This window comes from Neoarius graeffei, chromosome 18, assembly GCF_027579695.1.
Source record: "Neoarius graeffei isolate fNeoGra1 chromosome 18, fNeoGra1.pri, whole genome shotgun sequence".
Lineage (NCBI taxonomy): Eukaryota > Metazoa > Chordata > Actinopteri > Siluriformes > Ariidae > Neoarius > Neoarius graeffei.
This window is the reverse complement of record NC_083586.1, coordinates 40377043-40394352: the sequence shown is the minus strand read 5'-3', so window position 1 is coordinate 40394352 and position 17310 is coordinate 40377043. Positions and strand designations below refer to the sequence as shown.

Below are 17310 nucleotides of genomic sequence, written 5' to 3'. Positions count from 1 at the left end.
CTTGTGAGAAATAATAGGGATGTTCAACTTCACTGTCTCTTTGTTTGTCTTTGATTAAGTGCCTCATAATACTTTATTTGAACATTTACCTTGTGCAAATGCTTAAAATACTTTGAAGACTCTTGTTAATATGGACTTGTATGAAGTACCCTTGGAGAAAAGTCCATTAAGATTCCTTGGAATCATACATGCCTGGGACTCCATTATTAAACATTTGCCTACCACAGTCACTGGTGTAGTTCTGATTTCCATCTATCCATCCATCCATCCATTATCCGTAACTGCTTATCCTGTGCAGGGTCGCAGGCAAGCTGGAGCCTGTCCCAGCTGACTATGGGCGAGAGGCGGGGTACACCCTGGACAAGTCGCCAGATCATCGCAGAGCTGACACATAGAAACAAACAACCATTCACTCTCACATTCACACCTATGGACAATTTAGAGCCACCAGTTAACCTACCCTGCATGTCTTTGGACTGTGGGGGAAACCGGAGCACCCAGAGGAAACCCATGCAGACACGGGGAGAACATGCAAACTCCACACAGAAAGGCCCCCATCGGCCACTGGGCTCGAACCCAGGACCTTCTTGCTGTGAGGTGTGTGTGTAGTGCTAACCACTACACCACCATGCCGCCCTAGTTCTAATTTGCTGTTAGATGCTTACATCTTGGGCGGCACGGTGGTGTAGTGGTTAGCGCTGTCGCCTCACAGCAAGAAGGTCCTGGGTTCGAGCCCCGGGGCCGGCGAGGGCCTTTCTGTGTGGAGTTTGCATGTTCTCCCCGTGTCTGCGTGGGTTTCCTCCAGGTGCTCCGGTTTCCCCCACAGTCCAAAGACATGCAGGTTAGGTTGACTGGTGACTCTAATGCCGCTTTTCCACTACAAACGCGGCTGTGCCGTGCCGAGTCGAGCTGAGCGGGGCTGTTGGAGTTGCATTTCGACTACAACCGCGCTGAACCGTGCTGGCTGGAAGTGGGTGGACACATTGGGTGGAGTTAGCGAAAGTGGGTGGACGTCATGTGATGTCGTTAAGCAGCGCAAACAGTGACATCAGTGACAGTGGCGGAACAAGTCAGAGCCGGGCCGGGGGCGGGGCAAATGACCGGGCCCTTTATTAAAGCTTATCATAACATCATTTTAGGCTACAAAATGTCCGCAACTGCGGTGTTTACCAATTTCAACACTACCGGGTGCAACTATGTTATTTAGTACATCAAGTCCTTCAAACGAACATGTAACTCAGAAACAAAAAACATTAGGATACTGTACATGGCTCATAATAAAACATCAATAGCCTATACTGCGCACATTATTTGAAGGGCATACGAATGAGCGCTCAGAGGTTGCAACGCTGACAGGAAGAGTCAGAAATAAAAGGAGGGCGGTGCAAACCTCACTGAATGCACTGTGTTTACCAATTTCAACACTCCGGGGTGCAACTATGTTAGTTTGTACATTAAGTCCTTCAAACGAACATGTAACTCAGAAACAAAAAAAAACATTAGGCGACATACTGTACATGGCTCATAATAAAACATCAATAGCCTACTGCGCGCATTATTTGAAGGGCATACGACGAGCCTTGCGCTCCGCGAACTCGTGCACGATGCTCTGTATGTCACTGATTCAGTGAGCTTTTAAGCGGTAGTCTCACGACCCGAATAGTAAACAATAAACATGGAGGACATGGAGTCGTTAGTGTTGCTGGTCTCAGTGCTGTGGCTTGTTGTCACCGACAACGCGGACAGATACTGGCAAGAGCGTATAGATGAGGCGAGGCGCATAAGGCTTCAGAAATTCTCGTAATTCGTAATTCTTCTTCTTCCGGGTTTGCGGTGTTTACAGATCCCAGCACGCTCGCGGGGCGTGTGTGGGCATGTGAGGACACTCCTCCTCACCAATCAGTGCACAGGGGAGTGTCTGCTCACGCCCCCAACCTCAGTCGGCACGGTTTGGCTCGCTTCAGCCCCACTCCAAAACGGTGCGAGTTTTAGGGGCTAAGCAGGGCTGAAACGAGCTGAGTCGTGCTGGTTTTTGGTAGTCGAAACGCGAGCCGTGTTGGGCTGAAGTGAGCTGAAGCGAGCTGAAGTGAGCTGAAAAAGGGTAGTGGAAAAGGGCCATAAATTGACCGTAGGTGTGAATGTGAGTGTGAATGGTTGTCTGTGTCTATGTGTCAGCCCTGTGATGACCTGGCGACTTGTCCAGGGTGTACCCCGCCTTTCGCCCGTAGTCAGCTGGGATAGGCTCCAGCTTGCCTGCGACCCTGTAGAAGGATAAAGCGGCTAGAGATAATGAGATGAGATGAGATGCTTACATCTTCATGAGCTGTCTGTTTTGCCAAAAAATAAATAAATGCAGTAGAAGAAGGGTGCTTAAGTAGTGAATCACGTGTCGTGTTCATTCATTTCTCTTGGAAAAATGCTTTTTCCTGGTCATGGTTAGCGTGCTTTACACTGATGATGATGTTTGTCCTTCGGCATCGAAGATGACCATGACTTCAATTTGGGGGGGTGGGTCCAGAGGTGACTGATGAGGCCAATCGGGGCTTTGAAAGTATGTCCACATGTCAAGGTTGAGTACCTTCACTATTTTTTTGTTGTATTTCGACCACTGAGTGGCATCCCCACCTTGTTTGGGGCGCCTTTTCTAGCTCCTTCTTCCATGGAGGTGAACAGAGTGAATCCTAAACAGGGCTGCTCAGACACCCAGGGGACTGCCAAATTCTGCTGCTGCTTCGTTCCAGCAGAGCTGTTTATAACTACAGCTTCCAGTGTTTCCACACCTGCTTCTTCACCACTTGCCCATTGCCACAGGACTTGAATTTGATTTGAAGTCATCACTTGGAATAGAGTGAGGGAGAGTTGTGCAACCATCAGCCTCACTGTCTCATCCCGACCTAACTAGGTCCAGGGGCAAGACAGAATCAAGATGGTTGGAGCTAGGTCGGGATGCAATGGATGGCCAACAGTGTTCTATGTGTTGCACTGTGCCCTGATCACGCTCCACAAACACTTTGCTGGGTCCGCCTTCCTGCCTGTTGAACCACCAGATGGTGGTCTCCTCCGCACAGTCTGCTGAGTCCAGTCTTCGGTCATAACCCTGACCAGGGGGAGTGAGGGGTTGCTAGTGCTTGCTCAAGGCACCACCCCAGGCTAGTGGAGGGAAGGAGACACTTTACTACTCCATTGCATGGCAGTCAAGGAAAGCACATGCCCACTACCCTCACTGCTTTACACTAATAACTTGTTTACTACATTAGGGCTTGTAGGACGGCTATGTAATTCAAAAAAGTGGTTTCTATCTGTTCCATAGAAAAACTGTTACAGGACTGTGGCTCTGAAAGCGCTCTATGCTGGTCACAAGAGAATTCCCTGTATGACAGCGCACAGATGTTATTTCAGTTTTATTTCATTTTAAAGGACAACACAAGTAACTGAGGGAGGAACTCCCTAAAGAGTGGGAAGCACTGAGATTAAAAATCATTCTCGCACATCTCCTAACTTCAAGCAAAAATAATTTCAAAGAGTTAATGGTCCATTTAAGCAAGACTTGGTCCAGTGTAGTCTTGTGCATATGACTAGAATTGGCTTCATCCTGTTTAAAATATTTTTACTATTAACATCTTTACTGTCTGTGTATCTTTACCATCCATCTTGTTGTTGTTTTTTCCCCACATCCTGATTAGTTGACATTCCCACAGTGCTTGAAATACATCGAACCACTTATTCTGGGAAATAGAATCAATAGATTCATTAGAATTTAAATGTCATGGGTGAGTATAAACAACATGCTTTATTTTACTGCTAAAATTACACCGCTGCTGCTCTAATACCTGTTACTGTTCACAATCAAGTGCAATTACATCAAATGCATGATTTGTATATATACTACAGTACCAATCAAAAGTTTGCACACACCTTCTAATTCAATGTTTTTCTTTATTTTTATTAATTATAAGACACTTCATGTTTTAAAGTAATGATGGATGTAATTTCTCTTTACTTAGTTGAGCGGTTCTTGACATCATATGGATTACTGCAGTTGTGGAATAGGGCTATTTACTGTATTTTTATTATTTGCTGTTTGATGATCTAGTGTGGCACAGTGGTGTAGTGGTTAGCACTGTCGCCGCACAGCAAGAAGGTTCTGGGTTTGAGCCCAGTGGCTGATGGGGGTCAAAACCATCTTATACACCTCCATACTCAGACCAATCCTCACATATGGACATGAAGCTTGGGCATTAAACTCCAAAACCAAAAGTAAGTTCATCGCTGCCGAAATGAGAGTGTTAAGAATCATAAAAGGGGTGACCCGTATGGACAGAGTGAGGAATGATGACATAAGGAAGGACTTGAACATACTTGGTATAGAAGAGTTCATAGAGCAAGGACAACTGAAATGGTTTGGCCACTTGAGAAGAATGGATGAAAACAGGTTCCCACTGAAGTACTACCACTACAAACCTGAGGGTCCCCAGGCCAGTGGGAAGGCCCCAGATAAGATGTACAGATAACATCAAAACAGCTCTGGCTCTGGAGAAAAGGGGAACAACCTTGAAGAAAGTGGAGGAGGAGGAACTGTTCCTTGACCGGCAGAAGTGGAGATGCTTGAGTAAAAGGCCGATCAACTGACAAGCACTTAAGTGCTTGCCTTGCGCAGGGTGAGAAAGGCTGACGGGGGCCTTTCTGTGTGGAGTTTGCGTGTTCTCCCCGTATCTGCATGGGTTTCCTCCGGGTGCTCCGGTTTCTCCCACAGTCCAAAGACATGCAGGTTAGGCTAATTGGTTGCTCTAAATTGATCGTAGGTGTGAATGTGAGTGTGAATGGTTGTTTGTCTCTATGTGTCAGCCCTGCGATGATCTGGTGACTTGTCCAGGGTGTACCCCGCCTCTCACCCATAGTCAGCTGGGATAGGCATTAAGAAGGCAAGAAACTAGTCCACTAATTAACTTTTGACAAGGCACCCGTTAATTGAAAAGCATTCCAGGTGACTACATCATGAAGCTGGTTATGATAATGCCAATAGTGTGCAAAGCATCATCAAGGTAAACGCTGGCTACTTTGAACAATCTAAAATATGAATCGCATCTTATTCCATATGTTCTACATGTTATTTCATAGCTTTGATGTCTTCAGTATTGTTCTCTCATAGTCAAAATACAGAAAAACCTATGACTGAACTTAGTTGTGTCCAAATGTTTGACTGGTGCTGTATATCATATACAATATGACATATTGTAATTACAAAACTTAAATTTGCCTAAGCTATGTGTCTTTGAGTTTGATCATGAGATTTTTTTTTTAAATGAGACAAGTCAGGGACTCAGGGCTAGATCCTGATGCAGCTGCAAAATGTGCTCACAGTTTGTTTACAAGCCAGTAGTGGTGAAAATGGTCAACCACATAGCTATCAAATGTTCAGAAAGAATGTGTTAAATAGAGGAAAAGTATTAATAAGTGCAGTTCTTATCAGGCCTAAATAATGGCCAATTAAATGGTGTGTATGGAAGTAATATGGATAACATGTCATTTGATTACTAATTGGTTTTAATGCACAAATGGCTGTGTGAACAGAATAAGCTCAGTTGTATAGAAGTGTGCAATTAAACATTAGTCCAATTTATTTGTTGTCGGTTATGGCATTACTAACAATTGGAAAATTGGCAATGCCACAAAAGTCCCTTTTAATGTGTTAAATTTCTGCACATGCCCAAGGTTTCCAAATCTGGAATAAAAAAAGCCAGCCCTAAAGCAAGCCTAAAATGGTCTTGTCTTATTACTCATTTTGTCCTAAATTAAGGATATCTATGATAATGAATTTTTAAAAAATGCTGGCAGTTCAAAAATAGCATAATTTAGCTGGTTACACTGCTTATAAAGCTCATGGCAATATACACAGGGAGCTACACCTGGTTTTGGCAGGTAAAATTACATACAAAATTCGCTTTAGTTAATTGCTCAAAGTTTAGCACATTGAACATGTATAATGAACTGGATTTATGCTCGTACATGAGTTTTATACATAACACAAGCTTTTTCCCACAGAATGTCCCTGAGAGGTTGAGAAGTGACCTCTCGGTGACCTCTCGCCATTACATTTTTCGGGAATATTATGCAATTTTACAATTTCCTGTTGCAAAGATCAGATTTTCTGGCAACTTGTGTACAATTTGGACAGTGCAAATATTGATATATACATTTAAATACATTCAAACGTAGTGTGTATAGTATAGTCAAGAAAAAATCCACTATAAAGATATTACCTGGATAAAAAAAATACAATTTGTTTGGAATTTTTTTACTTTCCAAAATTTTCTGACCTCACTTATGCAGTGTCTGTTCTAAGGAAGCCCATTTGATGACGGCTTGTCGTGGTTGAACTTTTGAAATTGTAAGTTTCTTAGTTCTTAAAAGGAGATACACAGAACCTTTATTTTTAAATAAATTTCTGAGTGGATAGTATCTCCACCCTTGACTCTTGTATGCTGCATAAATGGGAATTAAAAAATATATATTTTTGAGAGTTAAAATCGACTGCAAATTTGGCATTCGAGCTGCCCTGCTGAGCCAGCCAGCCCTGAGTGCGTGACGTCACAGCAGGAACTGGTTTTAAGGCCGAGGCCTTTGACAGCTATAGACCATCCATCCATCCATCCATTATCTGTAGCTGCTTATCCTGTTCTACAGGGTCGCAGGCAAGCAGGAGCCTATCCCAGCTGACTATGGGCGAGAGGCGGGGTACACCCTGGACAAGTTGCCAGGTCATCACAGGGCTGACACATAGAGACAAACAACCATTCACACTCACGGGTCAATTTAGAGCCACCAATTAACCTAACCTGCATGCCTTTGGACTGTGGGGGAAATCGGAGCACCCGGAGGAAACCCACGCAGACACAGGAAGAACATGCAAACTCCACACGGAAAGGCCCCTGTCGGCCGCTGGGCTTGAACCCAGGACCTTCTTGCTGTGAAGCGACAGTGCTAACCACTACGCCACCGTGCCGCCCTAGCTATAGACCAAAGTCATATAAATAAAAATTCATGGTTAAAGTAAAAAATACTGTTACCAACTTGCTCAACTAAGACTGATTTGACTTCATTGATTGTGGGTTGACTCTCATTAAAACAGGATAGGTGTTATAACTTATGCAACGTACATGTACATGCATGCACTTTCACTGATAAAACGTAAAAGGCTAATTAAATAATCAGATGAACTGAGATAATCACATTCTGAAGCAAATTAAATAATCTTATATTGGTAACTTAAACACACAATACAAGTTACATGTATTAATCTAAATGCAGGTAAATAACGAGTGTTGTTTTGTTGTTTTATATCCAAATGAGAATCGCAGCTTACCCGTCTGTGTTCTCACTTCTTGAAAGCCGACCTTGTGGCCGATTGTTTTGAAACAATCTGACTTTCAGTTGTTCATTCAGTTCTCCGTTCATTCGCTTCTTCCACGGAAGGGCGAGATGGTAGCAATATCCAGTTTAGAAATCAGATGGCTGCTCCACTCATTCTGCATTTTCTCCATACTGAGTACTCCGCAATTACTGCTTGGCTCAGGCAATTACTAAAACCCGGGACGGAATAGAATGTCACCGGTTTTAGCAACAACCACGGGGAGGTTACTGCCTGAGCAATATGTCCCGTCCCATTCCGTCCCAGGTTTTACCAACAACTCTCGGCTCACACTCTGGGAGAACTGGTGCAACTGAACTTACTTTCCTTTTAAAAAATAAATAAAATAAATGCTTTCCTTTTCTTGTAGTTTTATTTAATTATTGGGACTGCACCCTCTTTCAATACGGGCTTATAGCCAACACTCCTCAACAGATCAGAGGTCTCGTACGAGTCTTTAGTAAAATGTGCAGAGCAGAGGAGAGACCACTCCGTAGGCGCCCAGTGTGCCCGTGAACTTCTCGCAAAACGCAACCAAATCTTTGCAGTTTGAACATTCTTGGGCCATGAATGCAATGTAAATCCACCTTCTGTCATGTTGCTGGCACATCTATGTGACATGGCGATAAATTAGCTCAAAATGGAGGATCGGAATTGCAGTCAGCTCTGTGTTTTAGTATAGCGGAAATGGCGATGAGACCGATAGACTTCCTGCTGTGACGTTGCGGATGTCAAGGTCATTCACTCAGACCGCTACCTATATGAATCACTTTAATCGTAAAAATTACAATATTATATTTATTGTTAACGCTTAAAACTATTCCTGTGCCATTCTTGAGGTCTCAAGGCATTTATAAACGAATGTGAGGCCATGGTTCTGCGTATATGCTTTAACATTTTGTTAAACAGTTCTTCTAGACTCTGTGTCTCTCTCACCTCACTAAATGCATCCTGTAGTGAGCTGGCCGCAGCCTGGACGTTTTGTAAGCACAGGAGTATATGTGCATGGAGTTACCTTTACTGTTAAGACCAGTTCTTTTATCAGTGCATTTCTCACTACAGTGCTCTTGCAGATGGTTTATGTCTGGAGCCAAGCTTCAATAATTGCCCCCCATGCCATCTCTCTCTCTGGAAAGCAGGGACATTCCAAGTTCTTGCTACATAAACTTTCTAGCTTCCAAACATCCAGAGAAGCAACTAACATGACTGAATGGTGACAAAACAGTTCCATTTTAATACTGAACCACTAGTGAACGGTTAATAGCAATAAATAAGACAATTCAAAGTACAGTAGTTATGTTTTGCTGTGTACAGCAGTAAATCCTGGGCCACTGAGCAGGAACATACTCAGGACCTTCATTCACACCCCGTGACACATGAACCAATGGAGGGAGCCCTGACCACCCTGCAACCCACCACATGCTCCAAAAGCACATACATTATTATATTACACATCCATATTGAGTATTTGGGTAATCTTGATGCTTTGCAGAAGATAGGTTTGCCTTTGGTGAATGGCTTTTGTCTTGTTTTTCATTCTTTCAGATCAAACTCATCCACCAAAAATCCAGCTCTTTGTCGAAGTGCTACAGTATGTTAGGTCTTTTTTGGCCCAGTTTATTTCAAAGTTAGTTTTAAACCCAACCCAATTGGGAAAATTTACATTATATAGTCAAGTCAAGTTTATTTGCAAAAGCGCTTTTAACAGTAGACTTTGTCATAAAGCAGCTTTACAGAAAATTAAAGACTTTAAACATGAGCTATTTTTTTCCTTAATTTATCCTCAATGAGCAAGCCTGAGGCGATGGTGGCAAGGAAAAACTCCCTCAGATGACACGAGGAAGAAACCTTGAGAGGAACCAGACTCAAAAGGGAACCCATCCTCATTTGGGTGATAACAGACAGCATGATTATAAATAACTCCCTTCTTTAACTGTGTTCTATATAGTCACAAAGTATAACTGTGTAACCAGGAAATTCAGTATAGTTTTAACATAAAGTCTGTTTTGTTGAAGCTATAAACTGTTCATTGATGGAAATTTGAGTGCAAAACTGTTCATGACAACTGCAGTCCTAAAGTTAGTAAGTCAACTGTAGTCCTCAGCCATAAATGCATTACTGTAAGTGTCCAGAGCTTCTTCCAAGTGCGACTTTCGACTGTCCGTATGGGGCTGTCCTCCACAGGAGCAATGTGATGAGACTCCAGCCAGACGTAGGGCATCAGGATGTATCAGGCAGGTCTGAGGAGCAGAAGAGGTCAGCATCACGATCTCAGGATTGACATGTAACTCAGGGGGACAGAGTGAAGCGGGGGGAGAGAGAAAACACAGGTTGTTACCGTAGGTATGCCCAATATCACCTAATGAGTAAGAACAGTCTACGTTTTGCGTTGAGTGCAAGCAGGGACTCTGGCAAACTAACTATGACAGCATAACTATATATAAATATAGATTTTCTTTTTAAATTTTCTTTTCACTGATTACCTTACGATGGATTTACGTTATGTTCCATCTGACTGCTCATTGGTTATAAATTTAGACCCACAGACTAATAATCTTTCGAAATTTATTTCAGTTTCTATGGCTTTAGACTATTTGGCTTGTGTTATATGACCTTGTTAATGTTGATAGGTGTTGTGTGTGTGTGTGTGTGTGTGTGTGTGTGTGTGTGTGTGTGTGTGTGTGTGTGTAACAGTCCACTCTACCTCATCATTAGTATTAATTTTTTACTTGATTGAGGTGGGCGGTACGGTGGTGTAGTGGTTAGCACTGTCACCTCACAGCAAGAAGGTTCTGGGTTCAAGCCCAGTGGCTGATGGGGGCCTTTCTGTGCGGAGTTTGCATGTTCTCACCATGTCTGTGTGGGTTTCCTCCGGGTGCTCCGGTTTCTCCCACAGTCCAAAGACATGCAGGTTAGGCTAATTGGTGGCTCTAAATTGACTGTAGGTGTGAATGTGAGTGTGAATGGTTGTTTGTCTCTATGTGTCAGCCCTGTGATGACCTGGTGACTTGTCCAGGATGTACCCTGCCTCTCGCCCATTGTCAGCTGGGCTAGGCTCCAGCTTGCCTGTGACCCTGTACAGGATCAGTAGCTACAGATAATGAATGGATGGACTTGATTAAGGCCCCCTAGTGGCCAGGGCACTTGGGCACATGACCAATCAGCCCAGTCAGTAAGTTGTCTCTGCAGATGAGACATTTGATTTTGAAGTTGAGAATAAGTCTTTGTCTTAAATCTTTAAACATTTGTTTTAAAATGTTCCGCTTTTGTCATTGATTTATTGTTTCTTTTGAACATGTTGTCACTTTACTAATCAGATCAGACTGTAAATGGGGGGAAAATCTACTAAAGTTTGTGAAAATTCGTCTTCCACTGATGATGAGCTGCCTTCAGGTAGATAATGTACATAAGTACATGTGATTAGCAAAAGAAATTGAGCTGGTTCCTGTTTACAAAACTGGAGTTGCTGAACTATGGTTATTTTTTTCATATATTATTCACTTCTGCTACCTGCTCAGTCCAATCTGCTGAAATTTGCTGATCAGATACCTTGCAGACCACAGTCTGTCAGTTGACAAGCTCTGCTCGACATTTCATTATTTTCCAATTTATTTTCCTTCGAGGCGGCACAGTGGTGTAGTGGTTAGCACTGTCACCTCACAGCAAGAAGGTTCTGGGTTTGAGCCCAGTGGCTGACGGGGGCCTGTCCGTGTGGAGTTTACATGTTCTTCCTGTGTCTGTGTGGGTTTCTTCCAGGTGCTCCGGTTTCCCCCACAGTCCAAAGACATGCAGGTTAGGCTAATTGGTGGCTCTAAATTAACCGTGAGTGTGAATGGTTGTTTGTCTCTATGTGTCAGCCCTGTGATGGCCTGGTGACTTGTCCAGGGTGTACCCCGCCTCTCGCCCATAGTCAGCTGGGATAGGCTCCAGTTTGCCTGTGACCCTGCACAGGATAAACGGCTACAGATAATGGATGAATGGATTTTTTTGTTTACCACATAATTCCCTATATGTTCTATATGTTATTTCATAGTTATGATATCTTAAGTATTGTTCTACAATGTAGAAAATAGTCAAGATACAGAAAAGCCTATGAATGAGTAGGGGTGCATAATGACAAGAACTGTGGAGTGAAACTGCATAATGACAAGATACAGTACATGCTTTGAGTATTAAAACAGTTCTGTATTTTCTAATTTCAATTTTTTTTCAGTATAATTAAGTCAATAAGACCCCTAAATTGCCAAGTTGTGGGATTCTGTTCTGACATTATTTGACCTAATTGAAACCAGCACAGATCTAGGTTTGAAATGACTCAAAATAAGGTTCCATGGGGAGCTAATGTATGGCAGGAATACTGTGAATCATTTCTGGTGCCAATTTCAGCTGCACAGTTTCAACTATGACTCACATTCGCTTAAATATTTTCCTGGACAACTGGATATATTTATGAAAATGAGGATATGGAATGGATTATGAGGCAGAATTGGCCATGTGTGATTTTGCTTGGAATTAGAGAATTGACATTGGGGAATAACATGGAAATTATGCTGGCCTTACACCAAAAGACTTTTCAAGTGATTTCACTGTCACAGACAAATTTCAAAATTTCAATGTCAGATTAAAATAATGAGAGTTTTGCTCGAGTTGTGCTGCGCTTACATCATCTCAATCGTTTGGCATAAGGTGGTCAGGATAGCTCTCTTAAATCAGTCTTTTCATTGTCTTGGTGTATTGATAAAATCAACCATTTTTAATGTTATCTTGAGTTTTTAGTCTTAGTTCATGTAAATAGTGATGTAAACATCGTCAACAACCAATAAGTGAGCTCTCTCCAGCACCAAACAGGGAGCATCAAAACGGGTACAGGAGCATGATGGGAAGTGATCTCAAAAGACTGAATAATCTCAAAAGGCTGTCAGACTTTAGTCTCTTAAATGTCTCTTCAAGGTCTTGTTCAAATTTGTCTTTTCAGTGTCTGTTAAATCTCTTTTTTGGCCCATTTTTCCTGAGATAAAGAAGCTACCTAATAATTATGCACACCTTAATACAGGGTGTTAATGACTTTAGGCCACACCCTCCCTCATTACACAAATAAATGCCACCTTCCATCCATCCATCCATCCATCCATCCATCCATTATCTGTAACCGCTTATCCTGTACAGGGCCTCAGGCAAGCTGGAGCCTATCCCAGCTGACTATGGGCGAGAGGTGGGGTACACCCTGGACAAGTCACCAGGTCATCACAGGGCTGAGACATAGAGACAAACAACCATTCACACTCACATTCACACCTACGGTCAATTTAGAGCCACCAATTAGCCTCACCTGCATGTCTTTGGACTGTGGGGGAAACCGGAGCACCCGGAGGAAACCCACATGGACACGGGGAGAACATTCAAACTCCACACACAGCCCTCATTGTCCACTGGGCTCGAATGCTCAAATTTGAGAATGCTCAAATCCAATTAATATTCAAGTGTATATAGCTCGGGGTTAGAAAATATGCACAGAAATAATGGTCGGGTCAGGGTACTCACTTACCTAATAATTGTGCACATAGTGTACATACATATTTGTGAATGCAATATCAGTGAGACATAAATGGCACCTACCTGATCAGTTGAAAGTATTTTTATGGACCTTCTTCCCAGAGTAGGTTTCAACATGGAGCACTTTTCTCCAAAACTTCACTAGAAAGGAAGCATTCATCTCTTGCTACAGCTCTCATGTGGCTGCATACGAGTCAACGTGATTTACAGCACTGTCCATAAATGCATCAGGAATTTATGGCTAACTTAATTAGATAGCATAAAAATGAATTATGGTAATGGCCTGGGACAGTGGAACAATAGTGCTTGGTTACTCATTTCCATAATATTCTCTCTCTCTCTCTCTCTCTCTCTCATATATATTAACTACATCAGCACTTCGGCACTGATGAGTAGAGCCCCACATTCATGTCTTTTTTTTTTTTTTGTGTGTGTGTGTGTGTGTGTGTGTGTGTGTGTGTATTGCATGCCATTTCCCATTATTGTTTCCAAAGGTGGAATAAAATATAGTTTGGATGACTTTAATAGCTTTCAATGATTAATCCATCACCTAAATCTAATCAATCAGTGGCTCATTTACAGAAGTAATATAAACTAAAATGCAGTATAATTAATCAAATAAAATGTAGTACCCGTTATAGCACATTATCATAAATGATGTCTTTCTATTATCTATTTAAACCAAATATGTTCTGCCACATCAATAGCATTAACGTAGCCATCTCACAGATTAAGTGTCCACATCATTCAGTAAACGTCAGCACCGTAATGCTAACTGAATGCTAATGAATGTATTAGAGCAAACATCATCCCTATAATCACTTCACTGTGTCCCGCCTTCATCTGCCTGTTTGTGAGCATGATTTTATTCAAATGAAGGCTGCGAATAGTCATCATCGCGCAAGCTGTGAATAATTACCTATTACTATGAATTGGAGTTTAAAATCAAGCTAATTCTGCCCTCTGTCAAGCAAATGTAAAGCTTGCTGTAGTAATGAGAGCGGGTGGGTGGAGCACAGAAGTACGGCAGGCCAGAACTGAGTTCCAAAACTCTTTCTTTTGCACTTTTCAGTGATTAATTTTCACTCTCCCAGCCATGCATGCACACACACAAGTCGTCTGGTTGGGGAGAGAGCTCCCTTCCTCTGCTCTCTCTCTCCTTTTATAGGGCGTGGTCATTGGGGAAGACACACAAACACAGGTTAACTAACATCAGGTGTAGTGATTCTGCCACTTACCTTCCCTGACTCCGCCCTCCGTTTACAGACCGCCGCTTGACGACGCCCCCGCTGCCATACTTGCATTGTTCAAAGCAGCAAAATGGAGGTCAGTTTATAAGTAATTTTGACACTGTTGCTAAAAGAGCAGAAATTATAATGTAGGAAACAGTGATGGGAGATAATCTTGCAGGAAGGTAAGGATTATGATGACTGAATTGTGTATATGTAGCGTTCCCTAGGTGTGGGTGGAGCACAGAGGACGGCAGGACAGAGATCAGGTTCAACAAAGAGTTTTATTGTTCCACTTTTCAGGGGACACAATACGTTTAGCGCAGACACACACACATCAGGTGTCTGATTCGGGAGAGATCTCCTCTGCTCTCGCTCTCCCTCCCTAAATAGGGCGCGGTCCCTGGGAAGACACACAAACACAGGTTAATTGCTCTCAGGTGAAGTGAATCTGCCACTTACCTTCCCTGACTCCGCCCTCCTGTCACAGACCGGTGCTTGACCATGCCCCCGCTGCCACATACCCCCACCGCCCGACTCAGGCCGGGCAGCCGTCCGGCCCGCAGCCGACTCCCCCCCCCCTTGACGGGAGAGGAAGTCCGCCACGACCACCTGCGCCCCCGGCCTGTGGACCACCTTGAAATTAAAGGGTTGGAGCGCCAGATACCAACGGGTGATCCGCGCATTGGCATCTTTCATGCGGTGGAGCCACTGGAGGGGCGCGTGGTCCGAACAGAGGGTGAAAGAGCGCCCCAGCAGGTAGTACCGGAGGGCGAGGACCGCCCATTTGATCGCCAGGCACTCCTTCTCAATCGTGCTGTAGCGCCCCTCACGCACTGACAGCTTCCGGCTGATGTATAGGACCGGGCGATCCTCCCCCTCCACCTGCTGGGACAAAACGGCCCCCAGCCCTCTGTCCGACGCATCCGTCTGTAACATAAAAGGGAGAGAGAAGTCAGGGGAGTGTAAAAGTGGCCCCCCACACAGTGCAGCCTTTACCTCAGAGAAAGCCCGCTGGCACTGCTCCGTCCACTGGACCGGATCTGGCGCCCCCTTTTTAGTGAGGTCAGTCAGCGGGCTGGTGACGTCCGAATAATTAGGTATAAACCTACGATAGTAGCCAGCCAGCCCCAGGAACTGTCTCACCCCCTTTTTGGTCTTGGGCCTCGGGCAGGCCGCAATCGCTGCTGTCTTATTAATTTGGGGACGCACCTGCCCGTTGCCCAAGTGGAAGCCCAGATACCGTACTTCCACCCGCCCAATCGCACACTTCTTTGGGTTGGCCGTGAGTCCCGCCCGTCTCAGCGACCTAAGGACGGCCCTCAGGTGTTGCAGGTGCCGCTGCCAGTCGTTACTATAAACGATAATGTCGTCCAGGTAGGCGGCCGCATAGGTGGCGTGGGGCCGGAGGACCCGGTCCATCAGCCGCTGAAACGTAGCGGGCGCCCCAAACAGCCCAAACGGAAGTGTGACGAACTGGTGTAAGCCGAACGGTGTGGAAAAGGCCGTTTTCTCCCGGGATAATGGAGTCAAGGGGATCTGCCAATATCCCTTCGTTAAATCCAGTGTCGAGTAAAAGCGAGCCGTGCCTAGTCGATCGAGCAGCTCATCAATACGAGGCATTGGGTACGCGTCGAATTTAGACACCGCGTTGACTTTTCTATAGTCCACACAGAACCGGACCGAGCCGTCGGCCTTGGGAACCAAGACCACCGGGCTGCTCCAGTCGCTGTGGGACTCCTCGACGATGCCCATTTCGAGCATGGCCTGAAGTTCTTCCCGAACCACCTTTTTTTTGTGTTCGGGTAGTCTATAAGGGCGGCTACGCACTACCACCCCCGGGGGTGTCTCTATGTGGTGTTCTATGAGGTTAGTGCGACCGGGCAGGGGCGAGAACACATCCGAAAACTCGGCCTGCAACTGGGCGACCTCCGTGAGTTGGGTCGGGGAGAGGTGGTCTCCACAGGGGACCGGAGAGGTACGTGACGCCAAATTCCCTTTTTGAACCTCCGGCCCCAGCTCCGCCTTCTCCGGAACTACCGACACCAACGCCACGGGGACCTCCTCGTTCCAGAGTTTGAGCAGATTGAGGTGGTAAATCTGTAGCGCCCCACCCCTGTCTGTTCGCCTCACCTCATAGTCGACGTCCCCGACTCGCCGTGTGACCTCAAAGGGTCCTTGCCACTTGGCAATTAATTTGGAGCTCGACGTGGGCAAGAGTACGAGTACCTTATCTCCCGGTGTGAACTCTCTAAGGCGCGTACCCTTGTTGTACAGGCGGACTTGCCGTTCCTGGGCCTGCCGCAAATTCTCCTGAGTTAGGTGGGTGAGCGTGTGGAGTTTTGCGCGCAGGTCCATAACGTACTGAATTTCATTCTTACTTTGTGAAGGTCCCTCCTCCCAATTTTCCCGCAGCACGTCCAGGATGCCGCGCGGCTTACGCCCATATAATAATTCGAACGGGGAGAACCCCGTGGAGGCTTGAGGGACCTCTCGCACTGAGAACAGCAAGGGTTCGAGCCACTTATCCCAATTACGTGCGTCCTCACTTACGAATTTTTTAATGATATTTTTGAGGGTGCGGTTGAACCGTTCTACTAAACCGTCCGTTTGTGGGTGATATACACTAGTGCGGATCGGCTTAATCCCCAATAACCCATACAGTTCGCGTAGTGTTCGTGACATAAACGTAGTGCCTTGATCAGTCAGAATCTCTTTCGGGATTCCAACTCGGGAGATGACGCGGAAGAGTGCCTCTGCAATACTGCGTGCTGAGATATTGCGCAGAGGCACTGCTTCCGGGTATCGCATTGCATAGTCCACTAGAACTAATATAAAGCGGTACCCTCGTGCTGACCGATCTAATGGCCCGACGAGATCCATCCCAATTCTTTCAAACGGGGTCTCGATTAACGGTAGAGGGCGCAATGGCGCTTTTGGAATGGCCGCTGGATTTACTAACTGGCATTCGCGGCATGCCGTACACCACCTACGGACATCGCCGCGAATCCCCGGCCAATAGAATCGGGCCATTATTCGGGCTAGTGTTTTATCCTGCCCTAAGTGTCCAGCCATGGGATTAAAGTGAGCCGCCTGGAATACCAATTCCCGGCGGCTCTT

The 17310-nt window shown here is 44.9% G+C and overlaps 1 protein-coding gene across 1 annotated transcript in view; it reads left to right on the top strand.

Annotated features, from left to right (window-relative positions):
* The window catches only part of sorcs3a (sortilin related VPS10 domain containing receptor 3a), a 602075-nt gene that overhangs the window by 418543 nt on the left and 166222 nt on the right, over positions 1 to 17310 (top strand). The gene's annotated exons all lie outside the window — the stretch shown is intronic.